Below are 21,179 nucleotides of genomic sequence, written 5' to 3'. Positions count from 1 at the left end.
ACTGACTGAAGTGAAGGGTTACCACAAGTTTGAGGCCAGCCTGGACTGTGCTGTGCGCTCTAGGCTAACCTAGGCTACAGAGAGTGATCCTGTACCATCAAATCAATAAAGGAAAATATCTAGTTTGACATTTCTGGTTAAACACTACAAACCATTTATTACTCATGCAGAGCTCATCAGTGTACTTTGTCGTTGCAAATTGTTCCTTGATTTCTCTAAATATCCCACTATTATTGTCAATAAATATTCATAGGATTTCAGTATTCTCACTAATTTAACAACAAAGGAGATGTGTTAACTCCTTAAAAATATTTTCTAAAGGTGATGTTCATTGTCAAACATTTGAAATAACTTCTGGTTTTTTATTTAAATATTAATTATCAGATTAGGTGAACTGACTCTTCAGAGCTAATGTCTCTTATTTGGTTTCACAGGCCTAGTGTCTCTTTCATTTTCTGTATTCTATAAGTAGTACTTGTAAATCATTTTATTTTGCCAATATTTAGCTTTGTGGATTTTTCTTTGCAAGCCCAATTTGCCCATGAGCCTCGATAAGATATTTTGACCACAATTTTCATCTTAGGTTTACTTTACATTGTACTTGTGATTCCTATGGGCATACCCCTAGTTTTCCACATTACAAATTAAAGGTAGGCGATATATTTGTTTCTTTGCCTTGCCTAATACATATAGACACATAAACATACATGTATGTGCACATGGGCATACACACATTTTTTAATTCTCAGTTTTTTCCCTTGTGTTGATCTTGAGTTCAAATATATTTTATGTTATCTTGTTATCTGGTCATTTCCATCTTTTTTTTTAAAGATTTATTTATTTATTATGTATACAGTGTTCTGTTTGCATGTATGCCACCAGACCAGAAGAGGGCACCAGATCTCATTATAGATGGTTGTGAGCCACCATGTGGTTGCTGGGAATTGAACTCAGGACCTCTGGAAGAGCAGGCAGTGCTCTTAACCTCTGAGCCATCTCTCCAGCCCTCATTTCCATCTTAATGTCAGATGGTGACATTATACCTGCAGTCAAGATACAGAGAACAGTAAACCCTGGTGCTTAGCTCATTTTCTCCTTTATATCCACTTGAGGACTCTAGTTAACTTTATCTAGAGCATTATTTCTCAATGTGTGGGTCTTGACTCCTTCGGTGGTCAGATGATCCTTTCACTTGGGTCACCTCAGATCGTTGGAAAACAGATATTTACAATACATTTTATAACAGAAGCAAAATTACAGTTACGAAGCAGCAACGGAAATAGTTTTATTGTTGGGGGTCACCACAGCATGAGGAACTGTACTCAAGAGAAGCAGCATTAGGAAGGTTGAGAACCACTGCTCTAGACAATCCCTCATAGACGTGTCCATAAGCTTGTCTTCTAGTTGAATAAGATCCTGCTAAGTAGACAGTCTTTAAAAAAATCTTATTATATTTACTTACTATTTATTTATTTTGTCTACTTGTGTGGAGGCCAGAGGATGAGTTTCAAAAGCTGGTTCTTTCTTCCATAATGCCGTTCTTAATGATAGAACCCAGGTAGTCAAGCTTGGCAGCAAATGTCTTTTCTTTCCTTTTTATTCTTTAATTTATTTTTATTATTTCTCTAATTTGAGACAGAGTCTCACCATGTAACTCTGGATGACTGGACATCTTTACATAAACTCACAAAGATACGCCTGCATCTGAGTGCTGGGATGAAAGGTGTGCACCACTACACGTGACTATCAATCATTGACCAATGAGCTGTGTATTCCTGCTCTCAACTCGTTGGGATAAAAGTTTCTAGCATAGGTAAATGGTATGGGGAAACAGTTCATCACATCATCCATCTACATTTTGGGATCATCTGTGCACCTTGACATCCTTATTTCTCTTTCCCTATGCCAGGTAAAATTGAGCCATTCACCTTACATGTTTAAAAGCACAAAGGATTTCCATTGTAAAATAGTAATAACTGTGAAATATTGGATTTTATTTGCTTTATATTATAGCAATATGGTTTCTTTGTGTGCCTGAAAGTGTGTGTGTGTGTGTGTGTGTTTGTGTGTTTGTGTATGCTTTCCTTAGTAAAACACACGAGGGAAAAAAGCTAAATAGTCTATTTATCTAATAAAACCTAAAACATTTTTTTATCTGGCCTTTTCCAGATAAAGTTTGCCATGCCCGATTCTGAACATGAGCTTCCTCTTATCATCCCAGTGGCCTTTGATGAGTCACTAAGTTACCCTAAGATTGCATTTATCTTGTGGAAATAAAAATGAAAGCCAAGTCCAACTTGAAAAGTGACTTTGAGGCATAAATTTTCCTCTACGGAAAGCACTGAGAATGGAGTTTGGCTCTCTCTATGCTCACCTAGTGAAAATCTTCTTATCATCATTTTTATTGTTGCCAACATCATGCGTGATGGCAGAGGTAGTATTAGAGTCAGAACAACCAATGGGCTTTTTGGGTTACTGCTGTTTCACCTTGGACCTTTCAGCAGTAATTCATTTTCTGGTGCAGTTCAGTGTCAAAGGAAGATAATGGCCCCCTCTGTGTGAGATCATTGTAAGGAAGGAAGATGAAAAAGTCTTAAGACATGAGAAAGGTTGGCGAAATGTAGGCTGTTGCTATTAGTGTGTTCTTTCAGGGACGCTCATTTGGCGATCTGACTCAGGGATCTTTATCAAGATGTGGCTATCTAGTATTAAGGAGGCCTTAAAGTGGGCTCATTTGCTGCATCCTGGAGTCTAGTTCTCAATTTTGAAGGTTAAGACTTCTTTATAAAAATACATTTTTGCACCAGAGCAATCTTCTCCCCCTCTAACAAATTTTAGATGATGAGCCTGGTATGTAAACCTTTACTATTACAACTAAAGCCATTGGCCCTGAGATATAGCGTAGTTGGCAGCTAGTTAAGTACATGGTCTTCATTCTGATAATCAAACATCCCCTAAAGCAAATGTGAAGGCACACTACAAACCTCTGTGTTCTGGAGTTGGAAGCAGGAGGATCAGGAGTTCAGGGTCATCCTTAGCTATCTAATGAGTAGTAGGTAAGCCTGGGATATATGCAGCATCCAAAAATGAAAGACAACCAACCCTGCAAACAGAAACTGTTAAGCAAAAATAAGACCACATGATTGCATCCTTGGAGCATATTCACCATCTACCATACAGTTTTCTGTGAAAAGGTATATGTGGTTCTGAACAAGGGTTGTTTCTTAATTCATTTCTGTGTTTACTGGGTATAATGTATCTCCCATCATAGCTATTTCTTTTCATAAACTTAGTGATGGGATGTGCCTGTGCTTGATTGATTCAGCTCTTTAAAAATGATGGGCGATTTCTTTGGCCTTCTTTGTCTGGCTATGCAGAAGCAGGGAATCAGATTAAAGTTAGATCATGGTTAGAATTACAGAAGTATGGAGAAGTCCAAGGCACTCTCGCGTCATGGATCTTATGAACTTGAGAAGTCAGCTACTCTTCAAGCAGAAGGAGTTTGTTACACCAGGGTATGGTATACTGTTGATGGGTCCTAAACCTTACAAGCAAGCACTTAATGGCAAAATATATCCAGACACTGAACTCAAAGCTGATTAACAAGAGACAGAAGAATAAGAGATTAGGAATTCTAACATTTATCTTCATGATGTAAACATTTGCCTCTTTCAAGAGGCAGTGACTTAGGGAGGGCTCCCTAGAATGTTCTGACAATAATATAAATTGGTTTATGGAACCAGTTGTGGGGGAAATGAGGTGGTGTGTGCTTTCTACCTGATATACTGCCAACATTTAATAATCATAAAATATATTGAACCTTTCCCTTCACCCTCAGGTGAGTTGTTTGTATCATTGGAATGTAGATGGTGGGCTTATTATAATAACTGATTGGGATAACAGGCTAAACCCCAGTGCACTTTTCAGAGTATGAATGGATTATAATGCATATTAGTACATGCACAAGTAGCAAAATGCATGTTATGTCAGTCACAATAACTACCCATTTTTAGCTTATCCTTTCTAGACTTTGACTTTTCAAGTTCCCTGTCTTCTATAATCATGAACGTTTATATGTACTATAGATTTCTCCTATCATCTTATTGATTTTAAGATCAAAAGAAATAGTATTTGATTAATTAGAACTACCTGGAACCAATCTAGTCGTCTTGAGTTATAAACATTTCCAGGTGCGTTTTTTGAGTAGTATACAGAATTCTTTCAGCCAGCCCATATTTAGTTACCTGTGTGACAGGCATTGGTCTAATTTAGGGGATGACAGCAGCAATCAAACTGGCTCTGGTAGGCTTACCTTCTCATCGAGGTGTCAGTAATGAAACCATGCAAAAAAATGGAGAGCTGAGTGGTACCACAGACATGTGGGAAGGTGGGAAAGGAGGAACTAGGATAAGAATATGTGAGAGGGAGGAGAGGCAAAGTCATAACTGAGGCAGAGGAAGCATACCAATGATGGTATTCAGGCAGAGAGAAAAGTAGGATGATGAACTTGTCTTGGGTTGCCCTATACGTTGTGGTTTTATCACGCAAGGTCCCCTAACATTCAAGCCAAAACTCCTTTGTCTTTGTGGTGGCTTAGCTTCTATGTCAACTTGACACAGGTAGGATCTTCCTAGGAGAAGGAATGGAGAAAGTGCTTCCATATGATTTGCCTGTAGGCAAGTCTGTAGGAGATTTTCTTGAGTGTTTTTTAGCGTGATAGTACTCAACCCATGATAGGCAGCGCCACCCCTGGGCAAGTGATCCCAGGACACATAATAAAACCAACTGAGCCGACCCTGAAAACTACACCAGAAAGCAGCGCTCCTCCGTGGCCTCACTGATAAGACTTACCTGGAACAGTGGGATGAAACAAACCCTTTCTTCTGATGGGGAAACTCTGTCAACCAATCACAGCTAATTGGGGCGTGGCGACCTAGACCCCAGGAAGAAAAACTGGGAGATCCAGGTTCAAGCTATCTGTCTGCCAGGTGCCCGGCCGCCGGACCATGAGAAAGTCGGACCTCCTACTCTTATCGTGTGAGTTTCCCCCTCTTTAACTATTAAAGTGTTACTGTTATTCTTGAGCCAGCCTGGTTATTTATCGTACCGACCTAATTCTGGACACTTCCCCTAGTTGCTTTTGTTCATGGTGTTTTATCATAATACTAGAAACCCTAACTAAGACGATGCCCCGTTTCAATCATGAGTTTTGGTAACCTTATAAGAAATGGAAGTGCACCTAGCATGCGAGAGAGAGGTGTGGCTACAGAGAGAATCATATTGGAGTAGTTACCAGTGATGAGGGCTGCACAGGGCATAGCGTATGCAGAAACCACATAAAAATAGCCTTGAGTTGTAATGAAATAGAAAAATATTGAAGGGTCATTATCAGAGAGAAAAGAGCTCTCGTGCTTAGGGACTGTGCATTCTTCAGGATGGGGCCACTCCTGGGAAACTACTTGTGAAATGACCCAGATGCAGGATGATAGAGACTTGAACCATGGTCTTGTGCTTCTTGTATAAGTGAAAAGCAGTGAGCTTCAGCTTGTGTTCAGCATATTCTCTGAGACTTTGCATATGGAGAGAAAGTATGAGAAGGATGGGGGTCTTGAGTGTTCTCTCTCTCTCTCTCTCTCTCTCTCTCTCTCTCTCTCTGTGTGTGTGTGTGTGTGTGTGTGTGTGTGTCTATCTCTCTGACTCCGTCCCCACCCTGTGTGTATGTGGTGTATGTGTACATGTGGTTGCACTCTTACATATGTGTGAGGCAATGACCAACATTAGATACCTTCCTCAATTCTTTTATATATTCTTTTAAAGACACATTTATTCAGTTTTATGATCAATCTTACATTTGGTAATCAACAGCATGGATGGAAAAAGTCTGCTTTTTCCCTTTGTTGGAATGCTTTACAGTACATGAACTAAAATAACTTGTTGTACAATTAATAACAAATATAGTCCTGGAGGTTTTTGTTTTGTTTTTGCCCATACCCATGAGTATTGCCTAAAACATGTCTTCTTTGTAGCAACTAGGCCCTGCCACTACAGTGCTTGGCCGAGTTCACAAATCCTTTGTAACCCATAGCTTCCCTGGCCTTCTCTGGGTCTTTTTGGCTGAGTTTTGTTTCCTGTTAGTAATTAGAATGTCCTGCCACTGCCATAGCTACTACTGCTGCTGGATCCACCACAGTCACCTTGGTTTTGTGCTTTAGAAGAACACTGGTCCCCACCTCTGTAAGAGCCAGAGCTTCTGTCCCCAAAGGTTCTGTTCATTGGTCCAAATTTTGAAAACTGATTGTTGTAGTTGTCAAAATTACTGTAGCCTCTATTTCTTCTGAAATTGCTTTCACCCTTACCATATCCACTACAGCTATCCCGTGGCTTCCACCATTTCCCCTGGGGGCTTCCACCATTTCCCCTACAGCCACAGCTGCCACCAAAACCACCGCAATCACTGAAGTTTTTTCTTCTACCAAAATTGTCATTGCCAGGACAAGCAATTCACAACCATCATCAAAATTTCCAGAATGACTTTGACCTCTTTGTCGGGATGAAACACTAGCCATCTCTTGCTTCAGCAGGACTTTTCTTTCTTCAGGGTTGTGGCCAGTCACAGAACGCTCTTTCTGAATGGCAGCCTTATGCACAGAGTCAAGATTGTCAACGGTAATGAAAGCAAAGATCCTCATTTGTCCACTGCCTCTGTCAGTCACGATTTCAGTCACTTCAGTGTTCCCATACTGTTCAGAATGTTCTTGCAGGTGATGCTCTCCAGTATCTTGTTTGATGTCACCAACAAAGGACATTTTCACAGTGAACTGGGCACCTGGTCTTTGAGAATCTTCTCTTAATACAGCTCTTTGAATCCACAGCTCTTCCCTCCACCTTGTGTGGTCTTCCATTCATAGCTATCCCCACTAGTTCACAGTGCTACAAGTGACAAACTCATACCCTTGGAGCACTTGGTGTTTGAAGTGTTTCTTGTTGCTCAGGATGCTCCTCAGTCTTTCTGAAGCTGAGATCATTGAAGAAGTGCCCCCACAATCGTGGCAGTTCCTTGGGAGCTTCTAGCTTAGATATTTGAAGGTGGGGAGATAAAAAGCCTTCAGAGGTGCTTCCCCAGTTACATCACCAGGCAGAAAGAAAGGCTCTATCATGCTTTTTAAAAAAATAAATCATATTTATTTTTATGCACATTGGTGTTTTGCCTGCATGTATGTCGGTGTGAGGGTGGAGTTATAGATAGCTGTGAGCTGCCATATGGGTGCTGGGATTTGCATCCAGGTCCTCTGGAAGAGCAGTTCAGTGCTCTAAACTGCTGAACCATCTCTTCGGCCCCATCTTACTTATTTTTTTTTTAATGATACAGTTTCTGGCAGAACCTGATGCTCGCCAATTTGACCAGGCTGGCTGGAGAATAAGCTCCAGGGATCTACCTCTCTCTGACTCCCCAGTACTGGCATGATAGCTATGTGCCTTCAGGCCTGGGATTTTCTATGGGTTCCCGGATCCTGAACTTATGCCCCCTTGCTTGTGTGGCAAGCATTTAATAGATTTAAACCATCTTCTCAGCTTGCTTTTCGTAGAGTTACTGATAGAGAAATATGACTACTTCCTGGGACCGAAAGAAAATAAAAACACTTTCTTAGGGAAAGATGGAAAGTAGAGTTGTAATGCTGATTAAATCTTCAGTTAGCAAGTTAGCAATATTCCAAGTAGGTCCAGAAATCTTCAGGTCAGAGGAGAGAAGGCAGGGTGTTGTCCTGGGGGCCTCGAGATACTATCCCTTCTCAGCTAATAACATAGTGGCTCTTTGTCTGTTGCACACTGTGACAGTTTTCTCTAAACGCTTTATTGCAATTCTTTCCTGTATTATTATGTCTAAAAATACAATCTGATAATAAGTCCATCTCTCTAGAACAGGTGTTGATTGGAATTAAATGCAATATAAGCGTAGGCTACCGTATGTTTGTTTTCCCACAAGACTTTAATGAATGTGTCTATTAGTTTAACATAACAAATTTTTGAATACCAAGAGATGTTTGATTATGCCATATTATGTTTTTGAAGCATGCCTGGAGGTACTGTTTGGTTGATTTAAAAGAGTTCCTTGACTAATTTTCCTAGCACAAAATTATTTGAAGTTATTCTGAATTGCTTTTTGAATAAATTCTCTTTTGAAGATGGGAAAACATAGAGTAGGTTGAATTGAGTCTAGTGAAATTTGCTAGGAAACATAATTCTAAAATATAATTCTGAAATTGGCTCTTTTCTTGCCTCGGTCTCCTAAGTAGTCTCAGGATAAAGAACAGAGGTGTAATGGGAAGCCAGTTTTCAGGAGAGGGAAATTAAGACTTAATGCTCTGTATTAGCATGCAAATATACAGGGAAAGAAGAGAAAGCCTTAAGTTCACTTTAATAGAAAAGTAAGAGTTACCTTTATTTTGGCAACAAAAGACAGTGTACCATAAGCTTGTAAAATACCTGGATGCTAGCCCAAAGCTTGTGATGTAATTGCCTTGGGCTTTGTCTTGGGAATCGAGATTTTTTTTTTAAAGAAGTGTCTTGACGTGATTTAAATACGCACGTGAATTTAGAACCTGTAGTGTAAAACCTGTGTCTTCCATGGAAGACATAAAAGAAATGTGTATTTTTCCCCCCCGATAGAGAGGGGGCAGGGAAGACTAAGATACATTCGGTCAGAGACAGCTTTTGGAAAGAAATGAGTTGGTTGTAGTTACTTCCAGTATTACTACAGGTGAGCACTTGCATCATTCAACATTTCTACATTGGCCAGCACTCCGGGAAAATTCTTCAGAACATCCAAGTTTATATGTGGTTGAAAGAGGGGGTGTGGCGGGTAAGATCTCAGGGGAGGATTTGGGGATAGTCTTGGGAAGATCTTGCAACTCTCTTTCACCTTTGGGAGGCAAATGCCACAATTAAAGGAAAAAAAATGACTGTGGCTTATTTTAGCTGACCTCTGGCTGTGTCACAAGCTACCCCTGCAAACAAATTGCATATGACACAGTCCCTGCATCACTTAAATTTCCAGAGGTTAGCTGTGGTGACTTGTGATCAGCTGGGGTCAGTTGGACCTTGGTGATGATACCTGAATCACAAGAGAGCAAATGGAAATACAGGAGGCCCCTTGAGGTTTAGGCTTAGAAGTGAATTAATTAACCTTCTGCTTCATTCTACTTACTAGCCAACATGGTCACAATCTCTGTTACCACACCTCAAATCAGACAGTGGGTGAGGTCAGACCCTTCCCAGCGAGAGTTTCTACCAGTTTCTCTTCCTAGGACCATACTTGGAATCATTATGCCAGGTGATCATTATTTTTCTGATATTCAGTCATGTATTTATTTACTTAACTAGTTTTAACATGTAGGCCAGACTAGCCATGAGCTTGCTGGTTAGCCAGGGATGACCAAGAATTCTTCTTCTTTCTGTTTCTACCTTTTTTAAAATTGACTTTTATTGAGCTCTGCATTTTTCTCTGCTCCCCTCCCTGTCTCTCCCCTCCCCTTAAACCCTCTCCCAAGGTCCCCATGCTCCCAATTTACTCAGGACATCTTGTCTTTTTCTACTACCTCTGTAGATCCTTGTATGTCTCTCTTAGGGTCCTCATTTTTGTCTAGGTTCTCTGGGATTGTGATTTGTGGGCTGGTTTTCTTTGCTGTATACCTTTTGAGGGCTGAGATTATAGCCATGCACCACTACCTTTTGCAGAGCTGGGAACCACACTTCCAAATCTGTGCAAGTTAGTCAAGCGCTCCACTAGGTTCCATGTCCAGGATGAAGGTTTTGAAACTTCTGAAATGAAGTGGGATGGTATATACATGCTTTCATGTTTTCCTTCATTATTCAAATAACAGGGGTGCTTCATGGTTTTATATTCACAGTAGCTGATAGCTCATTTGAGAGATTAAATAAGATGCCCAGATAATCCATTCCTTATTCTTTTTCCTCACATTGTAGAGATATCTAATTAGATGCAGAAATATATTTTAAGCATGATTTCAAATACACCTTGTAATTTCCCCCAATTTCTTCTAGAATATTAAGTACTGGTAATTTTACTAAGCTCTGTTATTATGACAGCTCACCCCCTTTATAACATGAAAAATGTCTACTGCTCCAAATAGCTCCTTTTCCGAAAGACATATGCAATGTTTGAAAATGAAATTTTGAAGCATGGTTATTAATGGAGATCTTGAAAAACCCAGTAATAAATTATTGGTTCACTTCTGACTTACTATTTGCAGAGTGATGTTCAAACTGTTATATGTCTTATTGGTTTCCATGAATTTTTTCTGCATGGAAACTGTTTCGAGGAGGGGTGAAATTAAAAATCATGGCGTCTCTCATAGTTTTGTTATAAAACCTGCTGTTCCTGTATTTTAAAGCAGCTGTCACTGGGAGTTTTTGCTGAAGAGCCAGGGAAGAACCAAGGTCTCTGGAAAGCAAACCCCTTGAGCAGAGGCAGGAAGAACTTCCTAATGTGTATAGGCCTACTAGGTTTCCTCAAGCTATTGGCAGGCTGCCCTTAAAGACGCCAGCAAGGTATGTCTGCAATCATCCTCCCAGAAGTACCTTGATAATATGCTGGACTGTAGTTCCCCTGGTTTATCGCTGGCCTAGCTGTCTCTTATATAGAAAGAGTGATATATGAGTAAATCAGTAATCCCTTAGGGTGCCCAGCCTTCTTGGAAAATGTATATTTCTATTATTGCTATCCAAATCTCTCTGACTTAATACAATGGAAAGTGCATTGTCTGTGGTTAGCTAGTGGATTGGGTGAAAAGCAAGGAGGCTTTTAAACTGCTCAGGTGCGCAAGCCGCATGCTCACTTCTTTCACTGCATTAGCCTGCATTCATTACCCAGCTACAGGCAGCTGGAAGGGAGACTGGAAAACAGCCTCCTATTTGTACAGGAAAACGAGAAGCCCGTGAGTGCCCATGACTTATAGCAGGCTCCAGTACAAGGATAGACAGGAACACAAATTTCACCAATTACCCAAAGGGCAGAACATTCTATTCTACATTTTGTAGTGTTGAATGAGAAGAGTGGATGTCCCATCAGGAGATTCATATTCCAATCTGGAGCCTGCACTTGGACACAATTAAGGGGACATCCTCATTTTTTTCCCCTTCTGTTAACATGAAAACGGCAACCTCTCAAAATGGGTTTGAGAATCAAATGAGGAGAGCGGTTTGAAAAATTTCGACAAATATTGTAATTCTGTTCTTTCTCTTGCCTTCTGTTTTTTTTTTGTTGTTGTTGTTTGCTTAACAGGGTCTCATATATTCCAGGCTTACCACAAATTTGCTACATAGCCAAGAATGTCCTTGAACTTTTGACCCACACCTAATTCTAGCTAAGGATCAGACCTAGGACTTCATGCATGGCAGACTGATTACTTTGCCAGCTGAGCTCCACCCCTAACCTATGTCATTCTTTTCTATTCTCCCATATTTTGCACAATGCCAGGTTGGGCCTGTAATTTTCTGTGATTCTTCTTTCCAAATGGAAGTACTCCATTTCGTCGACAAGACGAGTGCATCATTAGCTCTGTAGGGTGCATAGCCTTCTATAAGAATTTATCTTTCTATTTTGGAGTACCCAAAGTGCAATAGTGAGGGAATTTTGATACAAATGTCACTCAGAGCTTTACCTTCTTGATGAAAATAAAGATTCCTACTTTTATTTAAGAGAAAAATAATCAGCTTCAAGGGTTTCCTTCCTCTCCGTGTCTTACAATGTTTTCAGATCCTATCCTTCCCTTCAATCATAAAATAGTAAACCAGAGGGGGCTGGAGAGATGGCTCAGAGGTTAAGAGCACTGGCTGCTTTTCCAGAGGTCCTGAGTTCAATTCCCAGCAAACACATGGTGGCTCACAACCATCTGTAATGAGATCTGGTGCCCTCTTCTGGCCTGCAGGGATACATGCTGGCAGAACACTGCATACATAATCAATCATCAATCAATCAATCAATCAATCAATCAATCAATAAATTAAAAAAATAGTAAACCAGAAGTGAATTAAGGCAAAGAACTTTCTTCTATCCAAGTACTTACCAGGCCCTACCCTGCTTAGCTTCCGAGAACAGATGAGATCGGGCACATTCAGTGTGGTATGGCCGTAGTTGGTAAAGAACTTTCTTAAAAGATAACTAAACCTCTTTTGCTACTTATCTGTGAGATATTGGGTGGGGTTTTCTGGTTAGAATAGAGTTATTTATTTAGAATAAGGAGCGGTGTGTGTGTGTGTGTGTGTGTGTGTGTGTGTGTGTGTTACATTTGACCATTATCTTTTGTTCTTGTATCTTTCTTTCTGTTTTCCAGTATGGAGATGCTAGAGTCATGTCTTGTTTTATATGTCACTTAGCTAAGTAATCTACAGCTGCTGGCTAACAATATGATTTACTATATATATATATATATATATATATATATATATATATATATATATAATTGAAGTAAATAGTACATTAAACTATGTGAATAAGAGTTTGAGAGGAATGAGGAACCCACCCAGGCTGGGGACAGAATACTAGACTAGAAAGCATGCAACTTGACTCGCTGAGTGGGTTTGGAAAAATACTCATAACCTTTAATGCTTTGATTCCTTTGTTGATAAAAATCAAAGGTAATCTTGGAAGATTCTGTAGAAGACATGAACACTAGTTTCTATTCTATACATTAATTGACTGTCAGTGTTGGGAAAAGGTCTAAAAAACAGCTTGGGGCATATTTTGGGTTCACCCCTATCATGGATAGTTGCTATTTCTAGTTGTGCTTCATTGTGGAAAGGGATTAGTTTTTATATGAAAGTACCTCTGAGAGGAGAGGTGACTTTTACACCCCTGTCTCCACGGGACATTTTGCATTATTTAAAGATAGTTTGGGTTTGCTATCTGAGCTAGGTATGAGGAGTGCTAGTAACAGCTAGTGGGTGGAGGCCAGGGATACTCCTAGGTCATCCTTCAGTGCACAGGGCAGCCTAATTCACCTCCATGCTTCAAATGTCAATACATAGTCAGGAGTGATAAGCCCTAGAAACATGGCATTTGAGATACAATGCAAAAATTCTGAGTCTCCAACTCTATGTCATTGTCATGAGGGCATGGTTCATGAAGAAACAGGCATTTAAATTATTACAGTTCCACATGGATACAGAGGGTGAAGAATATGGAGAAGCTATCTCTAAATATGAAGTCCAGAACTAGCTATGCAGACTTGGCTGGCTTGGAACTCACAGAGATTTCCCTCCTGTCTTTCCTTCTCAAAGGCTGAAGTTAAAAGTGAATAGCATCACACAGATGTAGAGTTCCTTACATTTTTCTCTTGCTTTGGTTTTAGTAGTTGATATTCTTCTGCCCTTGAGATACCCTTTAGACTGTCTTTCTGATGTGGAAATTAGTTAGCATGCCAAATGTCACTTTTTTATTAAATCCTTAAAAATGTATCTTCTTTGGTGAATCTTGGATGAAATACTTAATCAAGCTATATATCAAACAATTTACCAGTGTCTTCACACTCTATAACCATCTGGTTATTTCAGAGCGCCTAAAAATTATAGTTTGCTAATTTCCCAAGAACGGAGAGTATAGATCCCTCATAGAGCAGTTAAGTAATTACTTGGACTATGTTCAAATTATTTGATTATGTCCTGAAGAGAATTTAATTTCCAGGTCTACTCAGTGATTGTTTTACTTTTCAATTTTAATACATAGAGTGATTGATATGTACACATTCATATAACTTTATATGCACACATCTACATATATTATTATGAGTTATATTGAGAAAAATGTCTAGCAGTTAAACAATACATTTTGGTCATACTTATTTATTCATTGTTTCTCTTGTCATTTTGTGAAGGGGGCTGCAATGTATGAAATTTGCAGTTAAGATTGAATATATTTTTTCTAGAGACAGCATAGCAGAGTCTCCTGCTTATAATATCCTATTGATGTTAATTTCTCTATTACGATAGCATAGAGTAGTTTTTGAAGTTGAGTGAACGGTCCAAGGAAACTCCCTGCCTTATTTTGCATTTTTGTGTTTAAGATAAAATTTTTAAAAATCATAACAATTTAGATGCTTACATCAGCAGGCATATAAACGGTTCTATAAAAGGAGCACATGCATGCTTCTGGTGAAAATTATCATGCTATTTATACATTTTGTATCAGTCAGCTTTCTGCTCTCGTGGCAACATACTTGAAGTAATAAATTTACAGTGGAGAAATGTATATTTTCAATCCCCCCATAAGAGGTTTTTATCCAAAGCTACATGAATCCACTATTTTGGGTCTATGCGAAAGCAGAGCATCATAACTAGGAGTATCTGGTCAAGCAAGGATATTTACCTCCTGGCAGACAGGAAGCATGAGGGGAGGAAAAAGAAAAGAGAGAGAAAGAGGAAGAAGAGCAAAGAGGAGAGAAAAGGAGAAAGAAGAAGGACAAAGGGAGAGCAAAAAGAGAGGGAGAGGATCAGGGAAGAAGGCGAGGAAGAGGAAGAGATGGCAGGAGAGGAAAGAGAGGGAGAATTTAAACAGAAGGGTCCCAGTGTACCCTTCCTAGTCACATTTTTAGTGACTTCCTTTCTTTCACTAGCCCTCTTCTCCTAAAGTTTCAATTGACTGTCTATAGTACAACTAGCCTAAGACCAAGTTCCCAGACATGAGCTTGGGGGGGGGGGGGGAGGCATCTAATTAATCCAGTTAATAAAAGTTCCTATAAGACAACTATACAAAATTTTAATAGCATGCCATATATCCTTTAAACAGTGATAATGTTTACAGTGATACCTTTTATGTAAGCCTTTATGGACATGAAATGTGCATGCAGAACAAACAAAGTCACCAATTTTATGGATGGTGACAAATTGAAGACATTTATGGGATCAGTTTCAAGATTGGGAATGAGAATACAACTGAAACCCAAAGTCCCACTCCCATCCCCGTGTTAGTCCTTTCAGTCCCTAACTAGGTCTTGCTTTTACTGAAGGAAACCATAGATTGAATGTTGAAACCTCAGATTTATCTTGCCTCTTTCTAAATTTGGTACAGGAAAATTACAAATGCTTTTCTGCTCCTGCTCAGAGAAAGGTGGCAGAATTGGTCCCTGTAGCCCCAAAGGCTGTGTACGCTACCTTATGAGATGTTTCCATTTTCACACTGTCTCCTGTGTTGCTCACCTGTGTCATGTGACATAAACAGGGACAGTGCTGAGCACCTCCAAATATTTTACATGGAAAACCTTAAATTTGTGTTTTGGTGGTCCTTACAATATGAAATTGTAAGTCTTTAAGCTGGTGTGGTGATGTCCGTGATAATACCACGTGGGATGTGGAGGAAGGAGGATGAGGAGTTCAAGGCCAGTCTTGGCTATATAGCTAGTTTGAGGTCAGTCTTAACTATATAAAACTCTGTCTCAAAAATGAGAAGTGGGAGAGAGGGAGAGGGGGAGATTTAGTGACTATTAAGTCAGGATTGACTTTTTTTTTTAAATCATGAATGAGCTATGTAGCCAAATTTAATCTGTGAACATTAGACTCCCATGACAACCTGTTAAAAATGCATATTTTGATACACTAAGTAGGTCTGTGGTTGAGATCTGCATTGAGATCCACAGATTCTGCATTGCTTCCACTCTTCCACTGGTACTGAGGTTGCAGGTGCAGAGAACACACTTGGAACACGGTGATGGAAGCATTTTCCTATTTGGGTTCAGCAATGTATGGTTGCTGAGATTAAGATCAGGGAAATAGATCGTGGAGGTTGAGTCCTGTTTTTGCCAGATACCTTTGGATTTTGAATACCTCCCCGTATCTTTCCCACTCTCAGTGTACACGTCTACCAAATGGGGAATATGGTAACTGGATTTTGTGAGGATTAAGTAACATCATGAACCCAAAACCATCCAAACAATGCAATATCTATCTAGCAAATGGTAAGCACTCAGCAAATGTCATCATTGTCATCATTCAGTAATTTGGCTCTTCTGAAATATATATATATGTGTGTGTGTGTGTGTGTGTGTAATTTGTTATATATATATATATATATTATTTATATACATATATGCTTATATAATTCATTAATATTGAATTTACACCCGTATGACCTTCTAAGTAGGTATGTCCATGTTTCTGGAAGAGTTGAGGCTAAAATGTTGATGATTGCATTTGGATGACAAGGGACGTTAGTTGCTTCAGAACACTAATCAACTAAGTGGGGTGGCTGGATCACAGGCCATGAAACCTGTATAACATCAGATGTTCCATTCACGGCCCTTGCATTTAGGATACAATGGAGTGTGGTCTCTTTGCACTACCATTAACTTGCCTCTTTTTATAAAATTATTGCATTAGCTTAGTACTTCACCTTTGCCTGTTTGTGAGGTATGTAATCTAATAATGTAGCCCCTTTGTGGGGGAATAATGAAAGAAAATAAGTAGTATAGCTGAAGATATTTGTAAAATAACTAGGTCTTGTGTGAGACCACAGTTAAATGAAGGAGAAATGACTGTCATATTAGTTGCCAGTGTAACTAAAGTCATTCAAGGAATGCTAATTTTAATTGTGTTATTATAAATAAAGATGATTTGACCGAATAGTACACTTTTTGTTGTTTGTATTTGTTTTTGCAAATCAACCTCCTAAAAAGCATCAAAGATGCACTGAGTAATCTTGGAATTTGAAATTTCAAGTTAATACCGAAAATTGTTGAATAAAGTGGCTGTTCATCATATCCTATTTGCTTGTATTTTCTGTCTTCTGCCAAAGAACAGTATGGGTTTTGAAGGAGCCATTTTGCTGTGTTCATTTTCAAATCATACACAAAGACACTAGAAATTTTTTTTCAAAAAATGAAGGCTAACCTGGATTATTTTCCAGATCCTCATTTTTCCAGGAAAGAAAGGAAAGAAAATGATATTTTAGGTAAATACAGCAAGTGATCATAGGACATGCTGAGTTGATGGTGCTATGTTTGAACATGGACGTTTTCAGAGCTCCGTACTCTTGGTCTCATTCCTTGAGATGATGCCTTAGCAGATGCACATGAGATCATGGACCCACCATAATCAATGGTAGTTGCATGCTTTGCTCTTAAGTATGTATTCTCTGAGAGGAACCTCAAAGTACAAGTCCGTACACTACTCTTTCATATTTGCATGCAGGAATTACTCTGGGAACACATTTCTCTTTGGACTTGTATCTTTTGGGTTCAAAAAATGCATCTGATTTAACTTGTTTCCTTAACTGAAATGCCTCGCTTTATGTGATCACCCACACTTTGTTTTCCTTCTTGGAGACAACAGTCTTTCTATATTGCTACGCCAGTTCTATAAAGTTTCAGTGGTCTCACTCATTATGTAATGCTATGATGTCATCAAATTTCATTTATGTGCTTACTCATTCGTTTAGCCATTCACTAACCTACTCTGTAAGCTTTGTAGGTCTTTCTTGTACAGAGGAGCCTTTCTAAGAATACAGAACGTGGAGTCAAACTCTCATGTATTTGAGAGCTCCTAAATGTCATCTAGGACATTTTTTCTTCCTTCTGTCTTTCTTTCTTTCCTTCCTTCCTTCCTTCCTTCCTTCCTTCCTTCCTTCCTTCCTCCCTCCCTCCCTCCCTCCCTCCCTCCCTTCCTCCCTCCTTCCCTTCCTTCTTTCCTGCCTGCCTTTTGTCCTTCCTTCCTCCCTCCTTTCCTTCTCTTCCTTCCCTCTTCCTTCCTTCCTTTCCTCCTTCCTTCCTCCCTCATTTCCTACCTTCCTTCTTTACTTTCTTCCTTTTCTCTCCCTCTTCCCCTCCTCCTTTTTCTTCATTTTCTGAGACAGGCTCTCACTATGTAACCCTGCCTATCCTGGAACTCACTATATAGACCAGGCTGGTCTCACACTCACAGAAAGCCACCTGTCTCTGCTTCCTTAGTGTTGGAATTAAAGCCATGTGTCACCACACCTGAATTCTTTGTTTGTTTAGTATTGAGAGAATTAGTTAAAAGAGAATTAAAATTGTGTAGCGATCCAAGTTTTAAGGGGCCCCAACATTACATCCTAAGAAGCCCTTTTTGGTAAGAATACAAAAATCATGAACATAAGTTGCCAGAACTCTACCCAGTGTCTTGGAAAAAAATCTTTGCAATTAGGGCCCTGAAATGGAAACATAATTAGCAGAACAGTCAGTCCACTTGAGAATGAAAGCAGGCCCCTGAACTCGCACCAAATGTACATCCATTCTTTGCTTCTATAGAGAAGAGCTACTGCTGATACAGCAGTAAAGCAAACAACAGACATGATTGAGCTTTACAGTTTTTTTGTGCAGCTAAGCCATCCATTAATGGCAGCTGTCTTTTGTGTCTTCCCAGAATTGCCTCTGGGACATTGTTAGAAGGAAGACTCAAGGAGAAGGAAGAACTCGGGTCCTTCTGCTGTCAGCATAGGGCCTGGTCTACTTGTGATATATGGTAGACTCTGATGTTCACAATTCATGGAGATGAGACACGTACATAAAGAACCATAGGCCCAAAGAGGATAGTCTTCCCTTTTAGGAGGTAGGGAGACATGGAGTTGAGATCATTGCCAGCTGAGGAAATAGTAGCTTTCAGGGCAGGGTAGCGTTTCACTGGGACTTTGATGGATGGGTGATGTTTGCAAGTGTGGAAATGCTGTGAAACCGGGATGCCAGCAAAGGACCCAAGGCAAACTCAGAAGTGGGCTGCAGGGTGACAAAGGCGATCTGTGTGGCTGAGATGCAAGGACGTGAAACAGAAATAGGAAAGGCCCCAATGCTAAGGACAGTGGGCAGGGATTTCCTTTATATTGCCTAGCAGGGAGGACACTAGGGACTTTGAGGGACAATATTACAGTCTTCTGGAGATGACTATATCTCAGCCTGTCAAACTGCTGATGGAGAAACTAGGACCCAGAAGAGGCAACAACTTACTGTGACTGCAAGGCTAGCTAAGACCTTTTCTTGGGTCTCTATTAGTGTCCTTTGGTTGTCACCAAGACATCATGCGTCAGGGCCAGTTGATAGCCCATTGTGTAGTCCACAAAAATGGGTTCATTATTATATAAAGGGAGGAAAAAAGAGATAAGATGAAGCATGAAGGTACTCGCTAAAGTACTAGGTATTTGAACACAAGTATCAATTTTCAAGTACTTTAACATATATATTAATAAATGCACACATAGATACATATATATGAAGCATATAAGCAATACATTTTTTTCCGGTAGCAACACAAAACTTTCAAAGAGGTTACATTAATTTTAATGACATATTTTATTTAAACGAGTAGATTCTCCACATTAGCATTATCACATGTAATTGTAAGAAAGAAAAAAATATCTTTTTTTCATCTATACTCTGAACTGGGTCCCCCATAATGAAAGAGAGATTGCTGAAAGAATAGCAGGCAAATGTATTTAATATAAGCTTTATGTGACACAGGAACCCTCCCAAGGAAATGACAAACCAAAGAAGCAGTTAGAGTTGAACACTCATATAATAAATTGGACAAAGAAGAGCAAATTACGAAAACCTGACAGGACAAGACAAGACAAGGGACTTGGGCCAGGAGAGTTCATGGTGGAAAAGTAATTAGGAAGATAGGGTTAGTTTAACAAGGTTTGTTTTCATAGATTCTTGTTTTCAACCTTGCCTTCCTGTCTCTGGTGTTGTGAACGTAATTTTCTTTCTGGTACAAGCACTAGTTTGATCTCCTGCTTTTAGGAAGAAAAAGGGGTGCCCTTCCTGAACCTGCTGCAATTATTAAAGCCCTTTCTTTCTCAAAATGATTCTTATGCCAAAGTGGTCCATTTTAGGGTTGTATATCATGCATAATCAATGTAAAATATTACTAAAATGAAATGTAACGCACATATTATGATGGCCTTACACAATTGTTGTACATCTCTACTTAAACTGTCCACAGCTTAAGAGTTTGCGAGCTATGTGAAGCTGCTGGGTGTCATATTGGACAGCACAAGTACAAAGCGCCATGCTGTGTGTGAAACTGTGGGATGTCCAGGGCTAGAGAGATGATTCCATGGGCAAAGCACTTGCTGTGCAAGAGTGAGGATTGAGTCTCGATCCCCAGAACACATCGAAAGAGGGTTACAGTAGTACGGGTCCTAAAGTGAAATAGGAAACAAACTCACAGAGGTCCACAATAGTGAACTACAAGGGACTCTGTCTCAAACATGACAACCACTAAAAGTGTGGTTGTGGCACACATGCAACTGTGAGTGCGTGCATGCGCATACAGATACACACACACACACACACACACACAGAGAGAGAGAGAGAGAGAGAGAGAGAGATCCCAATAGCAGAAATAGCAAGATTTTTCAATGTCCACTATACCATTTCATATTCTAATTAGGTTCACCCATACCTCTTGTAGTTAGTGTTAAAAATCACAAGGAATAATTGAATGCATGGCAGCAAAGCCAGACTTTTGTGGGAACCACAGTGTCTTTGAATTTTCTAATCCAGGCTTGGAGAGAGGACCCATCATAGATCTCCAGTACCCTACTCCTCCTTTCCTTTGCTCACTGGTATCAATACTTTCCTGGCAGTTGCTCCAGTAGACCAGTCTAAAACACTTCCATTTGATTTGTTTACATGGAACATTAGTTCTATGATTAGTGATAATGTCAGTCTTAAATAGCTGGCTCCAGCTTCTCGTCTGCCCTGATTAACATGTGAGAAGGGAAGCGCTCCTATGCCGTGGTGATTCACACACCATGCTGCCACTGCTTTCTCGGATAAATGTAGTTTTATCTCAGTAGATTTTTAGCTCTTTCCAGAAGTCTGTTATTTGCCAGCCTGTGGTCCTCATTTTTGCATTTGTTCCCACATGCCTCCCACGCACACATGTACCCTTAGTAAAAATGCACTGCTCCTCGGGTTCCTTTTCTGACTCTTAACAGGGCTTAACAAATTCAAGCAAACAGACAGTGTCCATTTGTCCAGGAAGGTAGTGAGATCTTTTTCCTCAATAAGTTTTTTCCATCTGAGATTCGGGGTTCAATACCAAAAAACAAAGGCTTCTAAAGAAGTACAAAGCCTGTTCTTTGACAGGAAGTAGCAAGGAATGCTGATTTCCACCTATTTCTGCGTTCACTTTCTGTTACAGACGCTTCCGGC

The 21,179-nt window shown here is 39.7% G+C and overlaps 1 pseudogene; it reads right to left on the bottom strand.

Annotated features, from left to right (window-relative positions):
• Positions 1–6,138: 6,138 nt before the first annotated feature.
• LOC119805415 lies at positions 6,139–6,906 on the bottom strand (annotated as a pseudogene).
• Between the last annotated feature and the right edge of the window lie 14,273 nt (positions 6,907–21,179).

The sequence above is a fragment of the Arvicola amphibius genome, chromosome X, assembly GCF_903992535.2.
Source record: "Arvicola amphibius chromosome X, mArvAmp1.2, whole genome shotgun sequence".
Lineage (NCBI taxonomy): Eukaryota > Metazoa > Chordata > Mammalia > Rodentia > Cricetidae > Arvicola > Arvicola amphibius.
This window is presented reverse-complemented; position numbering and strand designations above follow the sequence as displayed.